Source organism: Pseudophryne corroboree, unplaced genomic scaffold, assembly GCF_028390025.1.
Source record: "Pseudophryne corroboree isolate aPseCor3 unplaced genomic scaffold, aPseCor3.hap2 scaffold_1174, whole genome shotgun sequence".
Classification (NCBI taxonomy): domain Eukaryota; kingdom Metazoa; phylum Chordata; class Amphibia; order Anura; family Myobatrachidae; genus Pseudophryne; species Pseudophryne corroboree.
Genome location: NW_026967799.1, coordinates 111,279 through 133,347, shown reverse-complemented (window position 1 = coordinate 133,347; position 22,069 = coordinate 111,279). Strand labels below are relative to the sequence as shown.

At 35.0% G+C, this 22,069-nt stretch overlaps 3 non-coding genes across 3 annotated transcripts; all 3 read left to right on the top strand.

The window, feature by feature from the left end:
* Window positions 1–2,848: 2,848 nt before the first annotated feature.
* Window positions 2,849–2,922, top strand: TRNAS-ACU (transfer RNA serine (anticodon ACU)). The gene has a single exon. It is a non-coding gene; the product is annotated as a tRNA-Ser (tRNA).
* A 9,173-nt stretch (window positions 2,923–12,095) lies between these two features.
* TRNAS-ACU (transfer RNA serine (anticodon ACU)) lies at window positions 12,096–12,169 on the top strand. The gene has a single exon. It is a non-coding gene; the product is annotated as a tRNA-Ser (tRNA).
* A 5,666-nt stretch (window positions 12,170–17,835) lies between these two features.
* TRNAS-ACU (transfer RNA serine (anticodon ACU)) lies at window positions 17,836–17,909 on the top strand. Its single transcript has one exon. It is a non-coding gene; the product is annotated as a tRNA-Ser (tRNA).
* Window positions 17,910–22,069: the final 4,160 nt, after the last annotated feature.

Genomic DNA, 22,069 nt, shown 5'->3' with positions numbered 1-22,069 from the left:
CTAATTAGCACACAGGTAAGGAATTAAGAAAATCTTTATTTAAGGGTGAAGATGTTTCTCACAAAATCGTTGCCCCAATGCATCATTGAAATTCAAGCTGGAAAGATGATTTTAATATATCACGTGTACATTTTGTATTGCTCTTCTGGTGACAATGTAGTTTGTTTTTGTCAATTACCCTTTTAATAATAGGGTAAAGAAAATTAAGTGGATTTAAACAAATTAAAATGGTAAAAATTATTGTACTTCAAGTAAAAATAAAAGAGCAAAAATATCAATCCCAGTTTTGATTACTTAAATTAACAAAAAAAATGCATATAGCAAAGGATAGTTTCAATCTGCCTACCTCTGGGTTATAGGCCCTGTATGCTTCCATTGCAGTACTCTGCTGCACATGTAAGTGCAAGAGATCCTGAAGCACTCACTCATCATGGGAAAGTACCAATGTGTTTCTTTGTTGGTTGATGGAAGAAACATTTTACAAAAACTCTCCAGATTATTGACTTTTTAAAGTTTTTCTAGGAAACGTTCTAGATGTATGCTTATTAGCCTTTGTCAGTATGTACTTTATGTGAAGTGTCTCTGTGGCGCAATCGGTTAGTGTGTCCGGCTACTAGCCAAAAGGTTGGTGGTTCAATCCCACCCAGGGACGTAATTGACCTTGTTATCAGATTTTGGTGATCTTTAAGTAGACAAGTCAAAATTTCAAACCCCCTGTTATGGTGTAGGGTACCTGGCCTTTTCTGATGTAATCAGAGTTAGATTTGATTCAGTGATTTAATAAAAACAGCTAGGAAGCACAATTTAGCAGTGGGTTGCAGAGAAAAAGAAATATGCTGGCAGAAAAATCCAATTGAGTGATTAAACAGCTCTTCATTTTCTGGCTTTATTTTTATGCTAACAAATTTGTTCTCTGAAAAGTGTCCACAAAGCCAAGTCTCTGATTAACACTTTTGTAGGGATGGTTTTTCACCTATTACTAAATTAAACTTGCTTCATTGGAAAGGCAGCAAGATGCATCCTCATTTCAATTTCTACTGAAATAATACAGGTTGACACCAGGAAACATTAACGCCACTGCATCCTTGCTGCTTTCTCATGTGGAAGTCTGTTTAATGTGAAAACAAGGTGATATCTAATTAGCACACAGGTAAGGAATTAAGAAAATCTTTATTTAAGGGTGAAGATGTTTCTCACAAAATCGTTGCCCCAATGCATCATTGAAATTCAAGCTGGAAAGATGATTTTAATATATCACGTGTACATTTTGTATTGCTCTTCTGGTGACAATGTAGTTTGTTTTTGTCAATTACCCTTTTAATAATAGGGTAAAGAAAATTAAGTGGATTTAAACAAATTAAAATGGTAAAAATTATTGTACTTCAAGTAAAAATAAAAGAGCAAAAATATCAATCCCAGTTTTGATTACTTAAATTAACAAAAAAAATGCATATAGCAAAGGATAGTTTCAATCTGCCTACCTCTGGGTTATGGGCCCTGTATGCTTCCATTGCAGTACTCTGCTGCACATGTAAGTGCAAGAGATCCTGAAGCACTCACTCATCATGGGAAAGTACCAATGTGTTTCTTTGTTGGTTGATGGAAGAAACATTTTACAAAAACTCTCCAGATTATTGACTTTTTAAAGTTTTTCTAGGAAACGTTCTAGATGTATGCTTATTAGCCTTTGTCAGTATGTACTTTTTGTGAAGTGTCTCTGTGGCGCAATCGGTTAGTGTGTCCGGCTACTAGCCAAAAGGTTGGTGGTTCAATCCCACCCAGGGACGTAATTGACCTTGTTATCAGATTTTGGTGATCTTTAAGTAGACAAGTCAAAATTTCAAACCCCCTGTTATGGTGTAGGGTACCTGGCCTTTTCTGATGTAATCAGAGTTAGATTTGATTCAGTGATTTAATAAAAACAGCTAGGAATCACAATTTAGCAGTGGGTTGCAGAGAAAAAGAAATATGCTGGCAGAAAAATCCAATTGAGTGATTAAACAGCTCTTCATTTTCTGGCTTTATTTTTATGCTAACAAATTTGTTCTCTGAAAAGTGTCCACAAAGCCAAGTCTCTGATTAACACTTTTGTAGGGATGGTTTTTCACCTATTACTAAATTAAACTTGCTTCATTGGAAAGGCAGCAAGATGCATCCTCATTTCAATTTCTACTGAAATAATACAGGTTGACACCAGGAAACATTAACGCCACTGCATCCTTGCTGCTTTCTCATGTGGAAGTCTGTTTAATGTGAAAACAAGGTGATATCTAATTAGCACACAGGTAAGGAATTAAGAAAATCTTTATTTAAGGGTGAAGATGTTTCTCACAAAATCGTTGCCCCAATGCATCATTGAAATTCAAGCTGGAAAGATGATTTTAATATATCACGTGTACATTTTGTATTGCTCTTCTGGTGACAATGTAGTTTGTTTTTGTCAATTACCCTTTTAATAATAGGGTAAAGAAAATTAAGTGGATTTAAACAAATTAAAATGGTAAAAATTATTGTACTTCAAGTAAAAATAAAAGAGCAAAAATATCAATCCCAGTTTTGATTACTTAAATTAACAAAAAAAATGCATATAGCAAAGGATAGTTTCAATCTGCCTACCGCTGGGTTATGGGCCCTGTATGCTTCCATTGCAGTACTCTGCTGCACATGTAAGTGCAAGAGATCCTGAAGCACTCACTCATCATGGGAAAGTACCAATGTGTTTCTTCGTTGGTTGATGGAAGAAACATTTTACAAAAACTCTCCAGATTATTGACTTTTTAAAGTTTTTCTAGGAAACGTTTTAGATGTATGCTTATTAGCCTTTGTCAGTATGTACTTTTCGTGAAGTGTCTCTGTGGCGCAATCGGTTAGTGTGTCCGGCTACTAACCAAAAGGTTGGTGGTTCAATCCCACCCAGGGACATAATTGACTTTGTTATCAGATTTTGGTGATCTTTAAGTAGACAAGTCAAAATTTCAAACCCCCTGTTATGGTGTAGGGTACCTGGCCTTTTCTGATGTAATCAGAGTTAGATTTGATTCAGTGATTTAATAAAAACAGCTAGGAAGCACAATTTAGCAGTGGGTTGCAGAGAAAAAGAAATATGCTGGCAAAAAAAATCCAATTGAGTGATTAAACAGCTCTTAATTTTCTGGCTTTATTTTTATGCTAACAAATTTGTTCTCTGAAAAGTGTCCACAAAGCCAAGTCTCTGATTAACACCTTTGTAGGGATGGTTTTTCACCTATTACTAAATTAAACGCTTCATTGGAAAGGCAGCAAGATGCATCCTCATTTCAATGTCTACTGAAATAATACAGGTTGACACCAGGAAACATTAACACCACTGCATCCTTGCTGCTTTCTCATGTGGAAGTCTGTTTAATGTGAAAACAAGGTGATATCTAATTAGCACACAGGTAAGGAATTAAGAAAATCTTTATTTAAGGGTGAAAATGTTTCTCACAAAATCGTTGCCCCAATGCATCATTGAAATTCAAGCTGGAAAGATGATTTTAATATATCACTTGTACATTTTGTATTGCTCTTCTGGTGACAATGTAGTTTGTTTTTGTCAATTACCATTTTAATAATAGGGTAAAGAAAATTAAGTGGATTTTTGAAAGAAAACAATACTGTCAATATACTATTAAAACAAATTAAGATGGTAAAAGTTATTGTACTTTAAGTAAAAATAAAAGAGCTAAAATATCAATCCCAGTTTTGGATTACTTTAATTAAAAAAAATGCATATAGCAGAGGATAGTTTCAATCTGCCTACCTCTGGGTTATAAGCCCAGCATTCTTCCATTGCAGTACTCTGCTGTACATGTTAGTGCAAGAGATCCTGAAGCACTCACTCATCATGGGAAAGTACCAATGTGTTTCTTCGTTGGTTGATCTAAGAAACATCTTACAAAAACTCTCCAGATTATTGACTTTTTAAAGTTTTTCTAGGAAACGTTCTAGATGAATGCTTATTAGCCTTTGTCAGTACGCATTTTTGCAAAGTGTCTCTGTGGTGCAATCAGTTAGTGTGTTTGGCTACTAACCAAAAGGTTGGTGGTTCAATCCCACCCAGGGATGTAATTGACCTTGTGGTCAGGTTTTGGTGATCTTTAAGTAGACAAGTCAAAATTTCAAACCCCCTCTTATGATGTAGGGTACCTGGCCTTCTCTGATGTAACCAGAGTTAGTTTTGATTAAGTGATTTTATAAAAAACAGCTAGGAAGCACAATTTAGCAGTGGGTTGCAGAGAAAAAAAAAATATGCTGGCAGAAAAATCCAATTGAGTGATTGAACAGCTCTTCATTTTCTGGCTTTATTTTAATGCTAACAAATTTGTTCTCTGAAAAGTGTCCACAAAGCCAAGTCTCTGATGAACACCTTTGTAGGGATGGTTTTTCACCTATTACTAAATTAAACTTGCTTCATTGGAAAGGCAGCAAGATGCATCCTCATTTCAATGTCTACTGAAATAATACGGGTTGACACCAGGAAACATTAACGCCAATGCATCCTTCCTGCTTTCTCATGTGGAAGTCTGTTTAATGTGAAAACAAGGTGATATCTAAGTGGCACACAGGTAAGGAATTAAGAAAATCTTTATTTAATGGTGAAGATGTTTCTCACAAAATTGTTGCCCCAATGCATCATTGAAATTCAAGCTGGAAAGATGATTTTAATATATCACTTGTACATTTTGTATTGCTCTTCTGGTGACAATGTAGTTTGTTTTTGTCAATTACCATTTTAATAATAGGGTAAAGAAAATTAAGTGGATTTTTGAAAGAAAACAATACTGTCAATATACTATTAAAACAAATTAAGATGGTAAAAGTTATTGTACTTTAAGTAAAAATAAAAGAGCTAAAATATCAATCCCAGTTTTGGATTACTTTAATTAAAAAAAAATGCATATAGCAGAGGATAGTTTCAATCTGCCTACCTCTGGGTTATGGGCCCAGCATGCTTCCATTGCAGTACTCTGCTGCACATGTAAGTGCAAGAGATCCTGAAGCACTCACTCATCATGGGAAAGTACCAATGTGTTTCTTCGTTGGTTGTTGGAAGAAACATCTTACAAAAACTCTCCAGATTATTGACTTTTTAAAGTTTTTCTAGGAAACGTTTTAGATGAATGCTTATTAGCCTTTGTCAGGATGGACTTTTGCAAAGTGTCTCTGTGGCGCAATCAGTTAGTGTGCACGGCTATTAGCTAAAAGGTTGGTGGTTCAATCCCACCCAGGGACGTAATTGACCTTGTTATCAGATTTTGGTGATCTTTAAGTAGACAAGTCAAAATTTCAAACCCCCTGTTATGGTGTAGGGTACCTGGCCTTCTCTGATGTAATCAGAGTTAGATTTGAATCAGTGATTTTATAAAAACAGCTAGGAAGCACAATTTAGCAGTGGGTTGCAGAGAAAAAGAAATATGCTGGCAAAAAAAATCAAATTGAGTGATTAAACAGCTCTTAATTTTCTGGCTTTATTTTTATGCTAACAAATTTGTTCTCTGAAAAGTGTCCACAAAGCCAAGTCTCTGATTAACACCTTTGTAAGGATGGTTTTTCACCTATTACTAAATTAAACTTGCTTCATTGGAAAGGCAGCAAGATGCATCCTCATTTCAATGTCTACTGAAATAATACAGGTTGACACCAGGAAACATTAACACCACTGTATCCTTGCTGCTTTCTCATGTGGAAGTCTGTTTAATGTGAAAACAAGGTGATATCTAATTAGCACACAGGTAAGGAATTAAGAAAATCTTTATTTAAGGGTGAAGATGTTTCTCACAAAATCGTTGCCCCAATGCATCATTGAAATTCAAGCTGGAAAGATGATTTTAATATATCACTTGTACATTTTGTATTGCTCTTCTGGTGACAATGTAGTTTGTTTTTGTCAATTACCATTTTAATAATAGGGTAAAAAAAATTAAGTGGATTTTTGAAAGAAAACAATACTGTCAATATACTATTAAAACAAATTAAAATGGTAAAAGTTATTGTACTTTAAGTAAACATAAAAGAGCTAACATATCAATCCCAGTTTTGGATTACTTTAATTAACAAAAAAAATGCATATAGCAGAGGATAGTTTCAATCTGCCTACCTCTGGGTAATGGGCCCAGCATGCTTCCATTGCAGTACTCTGCTGCACATGTAAGTGCAAGAGATCCTGAAGCACTCACTCATCATGGGAAAGTACCAATGTGTTTCTTCATTGGTTAATGGAAGAAACATCTTACAAAAACTCTCCAGATTACTGACTTTTTAAAGTTTTTCTAGGAAACGTTCTAGATATATGCTTATTAGACTTTGTCAGTATGTACTTTTTGCAAAGTGTCTCTGTGGCGCAATCGGTTAGTGTGTCCGGCTACTAACCAAAAGGTTGGTGGTTCAATCCCACCCAGGGATGTAATTGACCTTGTTATCAGATTTTGGTGATCTTTAAGTAGACAAGTCAAAATTTCAAACCCCCTGTTATGGTGTAGGGTACCTGGCCTTCTCTGATGTAATCAGAGTTAGATTTGATTCAGTGATTTTATAAAAACAGCTAGGAAGCACAATTTAGCAGTGGGTTGCAGAGAAAAAGAAATATGCTGGCAAAAAAAATCCAATTGAGTGATTAAACAGCTCTTCATTTTCTGGCTTTATTTTTATGCTAACAAATTTGTTCTCTGAAAAGTGTCCACAAAGCCAAGTCTCTGATTAACACCTTTGTAGGGATGGTTTTTCACCTATTACTAAATTAAACTTGCTTCATTGGAAAGGCAGCAAGATGCATCCTCATTTCAATGTCTACTGAAATAATACAGGTTGACACCAGGAAACATTAACACCACTGTATCCTTGCTGCTTTCTCATGTGGAAGTCTGTTTAATGTGAAAACAAGGTGATATCTAATTAGCACACAGGTAAGGAATTAAGAAAATCTTTATTTAAGGGTGAAGATGTTTCTCACAAAATCGTTGCCCCAATGCATCATTGAAATTCAAGCTGGAAAGATGATTTTAATATATCACTTGTACATTTTGTATTGCTCTTCTGGTGACAATGTAGTTTGTTTTTGTCAATTACCATTTTAATAATAGGGTAAAGAAAATTAAGTGGATTTTTTAAAGAAAACTATACTGTCAATATACTATTAAAACAAATTAAAATGGTAAAAGTTATTGTACTTTAAGTAAACATAAAAGAGCTAACATATCAATCCCAGTTTTGATTACTTAAATTAACAAAAAAAAATGCATATAGCAGAGGATAGTTTCAATCTGCCTATCGCTGGGTTATGGGCCCAGCATGCTTCCATTGCTGTACTCTGCTGCACATGTAAGTGCAAGAGATCCTGAAGCACTCACTCATCATGGGAAAGTACCAATGTGTTTCTTCGTTGGTTGATGGAAGAAACATCTTACAAAAACTCTCCAGATTATTGACTTTTTAAAGTTTTTCTAGGAAACGTTTTAGATGAATGCTTATTAGCCTTTGTCAGTATGGACTTTTGCAAAGTGTCTCTGTGGCGCAATCAGTTAGTGTGCACGGCTATTAACCAAAAGGTTGGTGGTTCAATCCCACCCAGGGACATAATTGACCTTGTTATCAGATTTTGGTGATCTTTAAGTAGACAAGTCAAAATTTCAAAACCCCTGTTCTGGTGTAGGGTACCTGGCCTTCTCTGATGTAATCAGAGTTAGATTTGATTCAGTGATTTTATAAAAACAGCTAGGAAGCACAATTTAGCAGTGGGTTGCAGAGAAAAAGAAATATGCTGGCAAAAAAAATCCAATTGAGTGATTAAACAGCTCTTCATTTTCTGGCTTTATTTTTATACTAACAAATTTGTTCTCTGAAAAGTGTCCACAAAGCCAAGTCTCTGATTAACACCTTTGTAGGGATGGTTTTTCACCTATTACTAAATTAAACTTGCTTCATTGGAAAGGCAGCAAGATGCATCCTCATTTCAATGTCTACTGAAATAATACAGGTTGACACCAGGAAACATTAACACCACTGCATCCTTGCTGCTTTCTCATGTAGAAGTCTGTTTAATGTGAAAACAAGGTGATATCTAATAAGCACACAGGTAAGGAATTAAGAAAATCTTTATTTAAGGGTGAAGATGTTTCTCACAAAATCGTTGCCCCAATGCATCATTGAAATTCAAGCTGGAAAGATGATTTTAATATATCACTTGTACATTTTGTATTGCTCTTCTGGTGACAATGTAGTTTGTTTTTGTCAATTACCATTTTAATAATAGGGTAAAGAAAATTAAGTGGATTTTTTAAAGAAAACTATACTGTCAATATACTATTAAAACAAATTAAAATGGTAAAAGTTTTTGTACTTTAAGTAAAAATAAAAGAGCAAAAATATCAATCCCAGTTTTGATTACTTAAATTAACAAAAAAAAAATGCATATAGCAAAGGATAGTTTCAATCTGCCTACCTCTGGGTTATGGGCCCAGCATGCTTCCATTGCAGTACTCTGCTGCACATGTAAGTGCAAGAGATCCTGAAGCACTCACTCATCATGGGAAAGTACCAATGTGTTTCTTCGTTGGTTGATGGAAGAAACATCTTACAAAAACTCTCCAGATTATTGACTTTTTAAAGTTTTTCTAGGAAACGTTCTAGATGTATGCTTATTAGCCTTTGTCAGTATGTACTTTTTATAAAGTGTCTCTGTGGCGCAATCGGTTAGTGTGTCTGGCTACTAACCAAAAGGTTGGTGGCTTAATCCCACCCAGGGACGTAATTGACCTTGTTATCAGATTTTGGTGATCTTTAAGTAGACAAGTCAAAATTTCAAACCCCCTGTTATGGTGTAGGGTACCTGGCCTTCTCTGATGTAATCAGAGTTAGATTTGATTCAGTGATTTTATAAAAACAGATAGGAAGCACAATTTAGCAGTGGTTTGCAGAGAAAAAGAAATATGCTGGCAGAAAAATCCAATTGAGTGATTAAACAGCTCTTCATTTTCTGGCTTTATTTTTATGCTAACAAATTTGTTCTCTGAAAAGTGTCCACAAAGCCAAGTCTCTGATTAACACCTTTGTAGGGATGGTTTTTCACCTATTACTAAATTAAACTTGCTTCATTGGAAAGGCAGCAAGATGCATCTTCATTTCAATTTCTACTGAAATAATACAGGTTGACACCAGGAAACATTAACGCCACTGCATCCTTGCTGCTTTCTCATGTGGAAGTCTGTTTAATGTGAAAACAAGGTGATATCTAATTAGCACACAGGTAAGGAATTAAGAAAATCTTTATTTAAGGGTGAAGATGTTTCTCACAAAATCGTTGCCCCAATGCATCATTGAAATTCAAGCTGGAAAGATGATTTTAATATATCACGTGTACATTTTGTATTGCTCTTCTGGTGACAATGTAGTTTGTTTTTGTCAATTACCCTTTTAATAATAGGGTAAAGAAAATTAAGTGGATTTAAACAAATTAAAATGGTAAAAATTATTGTACTTCAAGTAAAAATAAAAGAGCAAAAATATCAATCCCAGTTTTGATTACTTAAATTAACAAAAAAAATGCATATAGCAAAGGATAGTTTCAATCTGCCTACCTCTGGGTTATGGGCCCTGTATGCTTCCATTGCAGTACTCTGCTGCACATGTAAGTGCAAGAGATCCTGAAGCACTCACTCATCATGGGAAAGTACCAATGTGTTTCTTTGTTGGTTGATGGAAGAAACATTTTACAAAAACTCTCCAGATTATTGACTTTTTAAAGTTTTTCTAGGAAACGTTCTAGATGTATGCTTATTAGCCTTTGTCAGTATGTACTTTTTGTGAAGTGTCTCTGTGGCGCAATCGGTTAGTGTGTCCGGCTACTAGCCAAAAGGTTGGTGGTTCAATCCCACCCAGGGACGTAATTGACCTTGTTATCAGATTTTGGTGATCTTTAAGTAGACAAGTCAAAATTTCAAACCCCCTGTTATGGTGTAGGGTACCTGGCCTTTTCTGATGTAATCAGAGTTAGATTTGATTCAGTGATTTAATAAAAACAGCTAGGAATCACAATTTAGCAGTGGGTTGCAGAGAAAAAGAAATATGCTGGCAGAAAAATCCAATTGAGTGATTAAACAGCTCTTCATTTTCTGGCTTTATTTTTATGCTAACAAATTTGTTCTCTGAAAAGTGTCCACAAAGCCAAGTCTCTGATTAACACTTTTGTAGGGATGGTTTTTCACCTATTACTAAATTAAACTTGCTTCATTGGAAAGGCAGCAAGATGCATCCTCATTTCAATTTCTACTGAAATAATACAGGTTGACACCAGGAAACATTAACGCCACTGCATCCTTGCTGCTTTCTCATGTGGAAGTCTGTTTAATGTGAAAACAAGGTGATATCTAATTAGCACACAGGTAAGGAATTAAGAAAATCTTTATTTAATGGTAAAGATGTTTCTCACAAAATCGTTGCCCCAATGCATCATTGAAATTCAAGCTGGAAAGATGATTTTAATATATCACGTGTACATTTTGTATTGCTCTTCTGGTGACAATGTAGTTTGTTTTTGTCAATTACCCTTTTAATAATAGGGTAAAGAAAATTAAGTGGATTTAAACAAATTAAAATGGTAAAAATTATTGTACTTCAAGTAAAAATAAAAGAGCAAAAATATCAATCCCAGTTTTGATTACTTAAATTAACAAAAAAAATGCATATAGCAAAGGATAGTTTCAATCTGCCTACCTCTGGGTTATGGGCCCTGTATGCTTCCATTGCAGTACTCTGCTGCACATGTAAGTGCAAGAGATCCTGAAGCACTCACTCATCATGGGAAAGTACCAATGTGTTTCTTTGTTGGTTGATGGAAGAAACATTTTACAAAAACTCTCCAGATTATTGACTTTTTAAAGTTTTTCTAGGAAACGTTCTAGATGTATGCTTATTAGCCTTTGTCAGTATGTACTTTTTGTGAAGTGTCTCTGTGGCGCAATCGGTTAGTGTGTCCGGCTACTAGCCAAAAGGTTGGTGGTTCAATCCCACCCAGGGACGTAATTGACCTTGTTATCAGATTTTGGTGATCTTTAAGTAGACAAGTCAAAATTTCAAACCCCCTGTTATGGTGTAGGGTACCTGGCCTTTTCTGATGTAATCAGAGTTAGATTTGATTCAGTGATTTAATAAAAACAGCTAGGAATCACAATTTAGCAGTGGGTTGCAGAGAAAAAGAAATATGCTGGCAGAAAAATCCAATTGAGTGATTAAACAGCTCTTCATTTTCTGGCTTTATTTTTATGCTAACAAATTTGTTCTCTGAAAAGTGTCCACAAAGCCAAGTCTCTGATTAACACTTTTGTAGGGATGGTTTTTCACCTATTACTAAATTAAACTTGCTTCATTGGAAAGGCAGCAAGATGCATCCTCATTTCAATTTCTACTGAAATAATACAGGTTGACACCAGGAAACATTAACGCCACTGCATCCTTGCTGCTTTCTCATGTGGAAGTCTGTTTAATGTGAAAACAAGGTGATATCTAATTAGCACACAGGTAAGGAATTAAGAAAATCTTTATTTAATGGTGAAGATGTTTCTCACAAAATCGTTGCCCCAATGCATCATTGAAATTCAAGCTGGAAAGATGATTTTAATATATCACGTGTACATTTTGTATTGCTCTTCTGGTGACAATGTAGTTTGTTTTTGTCAATTACCCTTTTAATAATAGGGTAAAGAAAATTAAGTGGATTTAAACAAATTAAAATGGTAAAAATTATTGTACTTCAAGTAAAAATAAAAGAGCAAAAATATCAATCCCAGTTTTGATTACTTAAATTAACAAAAAAAATGCATATAGCAAAGGATAGTTTCAATCTGCCTACCGCTGGGTTATGGGCCCTGTATGCTTCCATTGCAGTACTCTGCTGCACATGTAAGTGCAAGAGATCCTGAAGCACTCACTCATCATGGGAAAGTACCAATGTGTTTCTTCGTTGGTTGATGGAAGAAACATTTTACAAAAACTCTCCAGATTATTGACTTTTTAAAGTTTTTCTAGGAAACGTTTTAGATGTATGCTTATTAGCCTTTGTCAGTATGTACTTTTTGTGAAGTGTCTCTGTGGCGCAATCGGTTAGTGTGTCCGGCTACTAACCAAAAGGTTGGTGGTTCAATCCCACCCAGGGACATAATTGACTTTGTTATCAGATTTTGGTGATCTTTAAGTAGACAAGTCAAAATTTCAAACCCCCTGTTATGGTGTAGGGTACCTGGCCTTTTCTGATGTAATCAGAGTTAGATTTGATTCAGTGATTTAATAAAAACAGCTAGGAAGCACAATTTAGCAGTGGGTTGCAGAGAAAAAGAAATATGCTGGCAAAAAAAATCCAATTGAGTGATTAAACAGCTCTTCATTTTCTGGCTTTATTTTTATGCTAACAAATTTGTTCTCTGAAAAGTGTCCACAAAGCCAAGTCTCTGATTAACACCTTTGTAGGGATGGTTTTTCACCTATTACTAAATTAAACGCTTCATTGGAAAGGCAGCAAGATGCATCCTCATTTCAATGTCTACTGAAATAATACAGGTTGACACCAGGAAACATTAACGCCACTGCATCCTTGCTGCTTTCTCATGTGGAAGTCTGTTTAATGTGAAAACAAGGTGATATCTAATTAGCACACAGGTAAGGAATTAAGAAAATCTTTATTTAAGGGTGAAAATGTTTCTCACAAAATCGTTGCCCCAATGCATCATTGAAATTCAAGCTGGAAAGATGATTTTAATATATCACTTGTACATTTTGTATTGCTCTTCTGGTGACAATGTAGTTTGTTTTTGTCAATTACCATTTTAATAATAGGGTAAAGAAAATTAAGTGGATTTTTGAAAGAAAACAATACTGTCAATATACTATTAAAACAAATTAAGATGGTAAAAGTTATTGTACTTTAAGTAAAAATAAAAGAGCTAAAATATCAATCCCAGTTTTGGATTACTTTAATTAAAAAAAATGCATATAGCAGAGGATAGTTTCAATCTGCCTACCTCTGGGTTATAAGCCCAGCATTCTTCCATTGCAGTACTCTGCTGTACATGTTAGTGCAAGAGATCCTGAAGCACTCACTCATCATGGGAAAGTACCAATGTGTTTCTTCGTTGGTTGATCTAAGAAACATCTTACAAAAACTCTCCAGATTATTGACTTTTTAAAGTTTTTCTAGGAAACGTTCTAGATGAATGCTTATTAGCCTTTGTCAGTACGCATTTTTGCAAAGTGTCTCTGTGGTGCAATCAGTTAGTGTGTTTGGCTACTAACCAAAAGGTTGGTGGTTCAATCCCACCCAGGGATGTAATTGACCTTGTGGTCAGGTTTTGGTGATCTTTAAGTAGACAAGTCAAAATTTCAAACCCCCTCTTATGATGTAGGGTACCTGGCCTTCTCTGATGTAATCAGAGTTAGATTTGATTCAGTGATTTTATAAAAACAGCTAGGAAGCACAATTTAGCAGTGGGTTGCAGAGAAAAAGAAATATGCTGGCAAAAAAAATCCAATTGAGTGATTAAACAGCTCTTCATTTTCTGGCTTTATTTTTATACTAACAAATTTGTTCTCTGAAAAGTGTCCACAAAGCCAAGTCTCTGATTAACACCTTTGTAGGGATGGTTTTTCACCTATTACTAAATTAAACTTGCTTCATTGGAAAGGCAGCAAGATGCATCCTCATTTCAATGTCTACTGAAATAATACAGGTTGACACCAGGAAACATTAACACCACTGCATCCTTGCTGCTTTCTCATGTAGAAGTCTGTTTAATGTGAAAACAAGGTGATATCTAATAAGCACACAGGTAAGGAATTAAGAAAATCTTTATTTAAGGGTGAAGATGTTTCTCACAAAATCGTTGCCCCAATGCATCATTGAAATTCAAGCTGGAAAGATGATTTTAATATATCACTTGTACATTTTGTATTGCTCTTCTGGTGACAATGTAGTTTGTTTTTGTCAATTACCATTTTAATAATAGGGTAAAGAAAATTAAGTGGATTTTTTAAAGAAAACTATACTGTCAATATACTATTAAAACAAATTAAAATGGTAAAAGTTTTTGTACTTTAAGTAAAAATAAAAGAGCAAAAATATCAATCCCAGTTTTGATTACTTAAATTAACAAAAAAAAAATGCATATAGCAAAGGATAGTTTCAATCTGCCTACCTCTGGGTTATGGGCCCAGCATGCTTCCATTGCAGTACTCTGCTGCACATGTAAGTGCAAGAGATCCTGAAGCACTCACTCATCATGGGAAAGTACCAATGTGTTTCTTCGTTGGTTGATGGAAGAAACATCTTACAAAAACTCTCCAGATTATTGACTTTTTAAAGTTTTTCTAGGAAACGTTCTAGATGTATGCTTATTAGCCTTTGTCAGTATGTACTTTTTACAAAGTGTCTCTGTGGCGCAATCGGTTAGTGTGTCTGGCTACTAACCAAAAGGTTGGTGGCTTAATCCCACCCAGGGACGTAATTGACCTTGTTATCAGATTTTGGTGATCTTTAAGTAGACAAGTCAAAATTTCAAACCCCCTGTTATGGTGTAGGGTACCTGGCCTTCTCTGATGTAATCAGAGTTAGATTTGATTCAGTGATTTTATAAAAACAGATAGGAAGCACAATTTAGCAGTGGTTTGCAGAGAAAAAGAAATATGCTGGCAGAAAAATCCAATTGAGTGATTAAACAGCTCTTCATTTTCTGGCTTTATTTTTATGCTAACAAATTTGTTCTCTGAAAAGTGTCCACAAAGCCAAGTCTCTGATTAACACCTTTGTAGGGATGGTTTTTCACCTATTACTAAATTAAACTTGCTTCATTGGAAAGGCAGCAAGATGCATCTTCATTTCAATTTCTACTGAAATAATACAGGTTGACACCAGGAAACATTAACGCCACTGCATCCTTGCTGCTTTCTCATGTGGAAGTCTGTTTAATGTGAAAACAAGGTGATATCTAATTAGCACACAGGTAAGGAATTAAGAAAATCTTTATTTAAGGGTGAAGATGTTTCTCACAAAATCGTTGCCCCAATGCATCATTGAAATTCAAGCTGGAAAGATGATTTTAATATATCACGTGTACATTTTGTATTGCTCTTCTGGTGACAATGTAGTTTGTTTTTGTCAATTACCCTTTTAATAATAGGGTAAAGAAAATTAAGTGGATTTAAACAAATTAAAATGGTAAAAATTATTGTACTTCAAGTAAAAATAAAAGAGCAAAAATATCAATCCCAGTTTTGATTACTTAAATTAACAAAAAAAATGCATATAGCAAAGGATAGTTTCAATCTGCCTACCTCTGGGTTATGGGCCCTGTATGCTTCCATTGCAGTACTCTGCTGCACATGTAAGTGCAAGAGATCCTGAAGCACTCACTCATCATGGGAAAGTACCAATGTGTTTCTTTGTTGGTTGATGGAAGAAACATTTTACAAAAACTCTCCAGATTATTGACTTTTTAAAGTTTTTCTAGGAAACGTTCTAGATGTATGCTTATTAGCCTTTGTCAGTATGTACTTTTTGTGAAGTGTCTCTGTGGCGCAATCGGTTAGTGTGTCCGGCTACTAGCCAAAAGGTTGGTGGTTCAATCCCACCCAGGGACGTAATTGACCTTGTTATCAGATTTTGGTGATCTTTAAGTAGACAAGTCAAAATTTCAAACCCCCTGTTATGGTGTAGGGTACCTGGCCTTTTCTGATGTAATCAGAGTTAGATTTGATTCAGTGATTTAATAAAAACAGCTAGGAATCACAATTTAGCAGTGGGTTGCAGAGAAAAAGAAATATGCTGGCAGAAAAATCCAATTGAGTGATTAAACAGCTCTTCATTTTCTGGCTTTATTTTTATGCTAACAAATTTGTTCTCTGAAAAGTGTCCACAAAGCCAAGTCTCTGATTAACACTTTTGTAGGGATGGTTTTTCACCTATTACTAAATTAAACTTGCTTCATTGGAAAGGCAGCAAGATGCATCCTCATTTCAATTTCTACTGAAATAATACAGGTTGACACCAGGAAACATTAACGCCACTGCATCCTTGCTGCTTTCTCATGTGGAAGTCTGTTTAATGTGAAAACAAGGTGATATCTAATTAGCACACAGGTAAGGAATTAAGAAAATCTTTATTTAATGGTGAAGATGTTTCTCACAAAATCGTTGCCCCAATGCATCATTGAAATTCAAGCTGGAAAGATGATTTTAATATATCACGTGTACATTTTGTATTGCTCTTCTGGTGACAATGTAGTTTGTTTTTGTCAATTACCCTTTTAATAATAGGGTAAAGAAAATTAAGTGGATTTAAACAAATTAAAATGGTAAAAATTATTGTACTTCAAGTAAAAATAAAAGAGCAAAAATATCAATCCCAGTTTTGATTACTTAAATTAACAAAAAAAATGCATATAGCAAAGGATAGTTTCAATCTGCCTACCTCTGGGTTATGGGCCCTGTATGCTTCCATTGCAGTACTCTGCTGCACATGTAAGTGCAAGAGATCCTGAAGCACTCACTCATCATGGGAAAGTACCAATGTGTTTCTTTGTTGGTTGATGGAAGAAACATTTTACAAAAACTCTCCAGATTATTGACTTTTTAAAGTTTTTCTAGGAAACGTTCTAGATGTATGCTTATTAGCCTTTGTCAGTATGTACTTTTTGTGAAGTGTCTCTGTGGCGCAATCGGTTAGTGTGTCCGGCTACTAGCCAAAAGGTTGGTGGTTCAATCCCACCCAGGGACGTAATTGACCTTGTTATCAGATTTTGGTGATCTTTAAGTAGACAAGTCAAAATTTCAAACCCCCTGTTATGGTGTAGGGTACCTGGCCTTTTCTGATGTAATCAGAGTTAGATTTGATTCAGTGATTTAATAAAAACAGCTAGGAATCACAATTTAGCAGTGGGTTGCAGAGAAAAAGAAATATGCTGGCAGAAAAATCCAATTGAGTGATTAAACAGCTCTTCATTTTCTGGCTTTATTTTTATGCTAACAAATTTGTTCTCTGAAAAGTGTCCACAAAGCCAAGTCTCTGATTAACACTTTTGTAGGGATGGTTTTTCACCTATTACTAAATTAAACTTGCTTCATTGGAAAGGCAGCAAGATGCATCCTCATTTCAATTTCTACTGAAATAATACAGGTTGACACCAGGAAACATTAACGCCACTGCATCCTTGCTGCTTTCTCATGTGGAAGTCTGTTTAATGTGAAAACAAGGTGATATCTAATTAGCACACAGGTAAGGAATTAAGAAAATCTTTATTTAATGGTGAAGATGTTTCTCACAAAATCGTTGCCCCAATGCATCATTGAAATTCAAGCTGGAAAGATGATTTTAATATATCACGTGTACATTTTGTATTGCTCTTCTGGTGACAATGTAGTTTGTTTTTGTCAATTACCCTTTTAATAATAGGGTAAAGAAAATTAAGTGGATTTAAACAAATTAAAATGGTAAAAATTATTGTACTTCAAGTAAAAATAAAAGAGCAAAAATATCAATCCCAGTTTTGATTACTTAAATTAACAAAAAAAATGCATATAGCAAAGGATAGTTTCAATCTGCCTACCGCTGGGTTATGGGCCCTGTATGCTTCCATTGCAGTACTCTGCTGCACATGTAAGTGCAAGAGATCCTGAAGCACTCACTCATCATGGGAAAGTACCAATGTGTTTCTTCGTTGGTTGATGGAAGAAACATTTTACAAAAACTCTCCAGATTATTGACTTTTTAAAGTTTTTCTAGGAAACGTTTTAGATGTATGCTTATTAGCCTTTGTCAGTATGTACTTTTTGTGAAGTGTCTCTGTGGCGCAATCGGTTAGTGTGTCCGGCTACTAACCAAAAGGTTGGTGGTTCAATCCCACCCAGGGACATAATTGACTTTGTTATCAGATTTTGGTGATCTTTAAGTAGACAAGTCAAAATTTCAAACCCCCTGTTATGGTGTAGGGTACCTGGCCTTTTCTGATGTAATCAGAGTTAGATTTGATTCAGTGATTTAATAAAAACAGCTAGGAAGCACAATTTAGCAGTGGGTTGCAGAGAAAAAGAAATATGCTGGCAAAAAAAATCCAATTGAGTGATTAAACAGCTCTTCATTTTCTGGCTTTATTTTTATGCTAACAAATTTGTTCTCTGAAAAGTGTCCACAAAGCCAAGTCTCTGATTAACACCTTTGTAGGGATGGTTTTTCACCTATTACTAAATTAAACGCTTCATTGGAAAGGCAGCAAGATGCATCCTCATTTCAATGTCTACTGAAATAATACAGGTTGACACCAGGAAACATTAACGCCACTGCATCCTTGCTGCTTTCTCATGTGGAAGTCTGTTTAATGTGAAAACAAGGTGATATCTAATTAGCACACAGGTAAGGAATTAAGAAAATCTTTATTTAAGGGTGAAAATGTTTCTCACAAAATCGTTGCCCCAATGCATCATTGAAATTCAAGCTGGAAAGATGATTTTAATATATCACTTGTACATTTTGTATTGCTCTTCTGGTGACAATGTAGTTTGTTTTTGTCAATTACCATTTTAATAATAGGGTAAAGAAAATTAAGTGGATTTTTGAAAGAAAACAATACTGTCAATATACTATTAAAACAAATTAAGATGGTAAAAGTTATTGTACTTTAAGTAAAAATAAAAGAGCTAAAATATCAATCCCAGTTTTGGATTACTTTAATTAAAAAAAATGCATATAGCAGAGGATAGTTTCAATCTGCCTACCTCTGGGTTATAAGCCCAGCATTCTTCCATTGCAGTACTCTGCTGTACATGTTAGTGCAAGAGATCCTGAAGCACTCACTCATCATGGGAAAGTACCAATGTGTTTCTTCGTTGGTTGATCTAAGAAACATCTTACAAAAACTCTCCAGATTATTGACTTTTTAAAGTTTTTCTAGGAAACGTTCTAGATGAATGCTTATTAGCCTTTGTCAGTACGCATTTTTGCAAAGTGTCTCTGTGGTGCAATCAGTTAGTGTGTTTGGCTACTAACCAAAAGGTTGGTGGTTCAATCCCACCCAGGGATGTAATTGACCTTGTGGTCAGGTTTTGGTGATCTTTAAGTAGACAAGTCAAAATTTCAAACCCCCTCTTATGATGTAGGGTACCTGGCCTTCTCTGATGTAACCAGAGTTAGTTTTGATTAAGTGATTTTATAAAAAACAGCTAGGAAGCACAATTTAGCAGTGGGTTGCAGAGAAAAAAAAAATATGCTGGCAGAAAAATCCAATTGAGTGATTGAACAGCTCTTCATTTTCTGGCTTTATTTTAATGCTAACAAATTTGTTCTCTGAAAAGTGTCCACAAAGCCAAGTCTCTGATGAACACCTTTGTAGGGATGGTTTTTCACCTATTACTAAATTAAACTTGCTTCATTGGAAAGGCAGCAAGATGCATCCTCATTTCAATGTCTACTGAAATAATACGGGTTGACACCAGGAAACATTAACGCCAATGCATCCTTCCTGCTTTCTCATGTGGAAGTCTGTTTAATGTGAAAACAAGGTGATATCTAAGTGGCACACAGGTAAGGAATTAAGAAAATCTTTATTTAATGGTGAAGATGTTTCTCACAAAATTGTTGCCCCAATGCATCATTGAAATTCAAGCTGGAAAGATGATTTTAATATATCACTTGTACATTTTGTATTGCTCTTCTGGTGACAATGTAGTTTGTTTTTGTCAATTACCATTTTAATAATAGGGTAAAGAAAATTAAGTGGATTTTTGAAAGAAAACAATACTGTCAATATACTATTAAAACAAATTAAGATGGTAAAAGTTATTGTACTTTAAGTAAAAATAAAAGAGCTAAAATATCAATCCCAGTTTTGGATTACTTTAATTAAAAAAAAATGCATATAGCAGAGGATAGTTTCAATCTGCCTACCTCTGGGTTATGGGCCCAGCATGCTTCCATTGCAGTACTCTGCTGCACATGTAAGTGCAAGAGATCCTGAAGCACTCACTCATCATGGGAAATTACCAATGTGTTTCTTCGTTGGTTGTTGGAAGAAACATCTTACAAAAACTCTCCAGATTATTGACTTTTTAAAGTTTTTCTAGGAAACGTTTTAGATGAATGCTTATTAGCCTTTGTCAGGATGGACTTTTGCAAAGTGTCTCTGTGGCGCAATCAGTTAGTGTGCACGGCTATTAGCTAAAAGGTTGGTGGTTCAATCCCACCCAGGGACGTAATTGACCTTGTTATCAGATTTTGGTGATCTTTAAGTAGACAAGTCAAAATTTCAAACCCCCTGTTATGGTGTAGGGTACCTGGCCTTCTCTGATGTAATCAGAGTTAGATTTGAATCAGTGATTTTATAAAAACAGCTAGGAAGCACAATTTAGCAGTGGGTTGCAGAGAAAAAGAAATATGCTGGCAAAAAAAAATCAAATTGAGTGATTAAACAGCTCTTAATTTTCTGGCTTTATTTTTATGCTAACAAATTTGTTCTCTGAAAAGTGTCCACAAAGCCAAGTCTCTGATTAACACCTTTGTAAGGATGGTTTTTCACCTATTACTAAATTAAACTTGCTTCATTGGAAAGGCAGCAAGATGCATCCTCATTTCAATGTCTACTGAAATAATACAGGTTGACACCAGGAAACATTAACGCCACTGCATCCTTGCTGCTTTCTCATGTGGAAGTCTGTTTAATGTGAAAACAAGGTGATATCTAATTAGCACACAGGTAAGGAATTAAGAAAATCTTTATTTAAGGGTGAAAATGTTTCTCACAAAATCGTTGCCCCAATGCATCATTGAAATTCAAGCTGGAAAGATGATTTTAATATATCACTTGTACATTTTGTATTGCTCTTCTGGTGACAATGTAGTTTGTTTTTGTCAATTACCATTTTAATAATAGGGTAAAGAAAATTAAGTGGATTTTTGAAAGAAAACAATACTGTCAATATACTATTAAAACAAATTAAGATGGTAAAAGTTATTGTACTTTAAGTAAAAATAAAAGAGCTAAAATATCAATCCCAGTTTTGGATTACTTTAATTAAAAAAAATGCATATAGCAGAGGATAGTTTCAAAATGCCTACCTCTGGGTTATAAGCCCAGCATGCTTCCATTGCAGTACTCTGCTGCACATGTAAGTGCAAGAGATCCTGAAGCACTCACTCATCATGGGAAAGTACCAATGTGTTTCTTCGTTGGTTGATCTAAGAAACATCTTACAAAAACTCTCCAGATTATTGACTTTTTAAAGTTTTTCTAGGAAACGTTCTAGATGAATGCTTATTAGCCTTTGTCAGTATGCATTTTTGCAAAGTGTCTCTGTGGTGCAATCAGTTAGTGTGTTTGGCTACTAACCAAAAGGTTGGTGGTTCAATCCCACCCAGGGATGTAATTGACCTTGTTATCAGATTTTGGTGATCTTTAAGTAGACAAGTCAAAATTTCAAACCCCCTGTTATGGTGTAGGGTACCTGGCCTTCTCTGATGTAATCAGAGTTAGATTTGATTCAGTGATTTTATAAAAACAGCTATGAAGCACAATTTAGCAGTGGGTTGCAGAGAAAAAGAAATATGCTGGCAAAAAAAATCCAATTGAGTGATTAAACAGCTCTTCATTTTCTGGCTTTATTTTTATGCTAACAAATTTGTTCTCTGAAAAGTGTCCATAAAGCCAAGTCCTGATTAACACCTTTGTAGGGATGGTTTTTCACCTATTACTAAATTAAACTTGCTTCATTGGAAAGGCAGCAAGATGCATCCTCATTTCAATGTCTACTGAAATAATACAGGTTGACACCAGGAAACATTAACACCACTGTATCCTTGCTGCTTTCTCATGTGGAAGTCTGTTTAATGTGAAAACAAGGTGATATCTAATTAGCACACAGGTAAGGAATTAAGAAAATCTTTATTTAAGGGTGAAGATGTTTCTCACAAAATCGTTGCCCCAATGCATCATTGAAATTCAAGCTGGAAAGATGATTTTAATATATCACTTGTACATTTTGTATTGCTCTTCTGGTGACAATGTAGTTTGTTTTTGTCAATTAC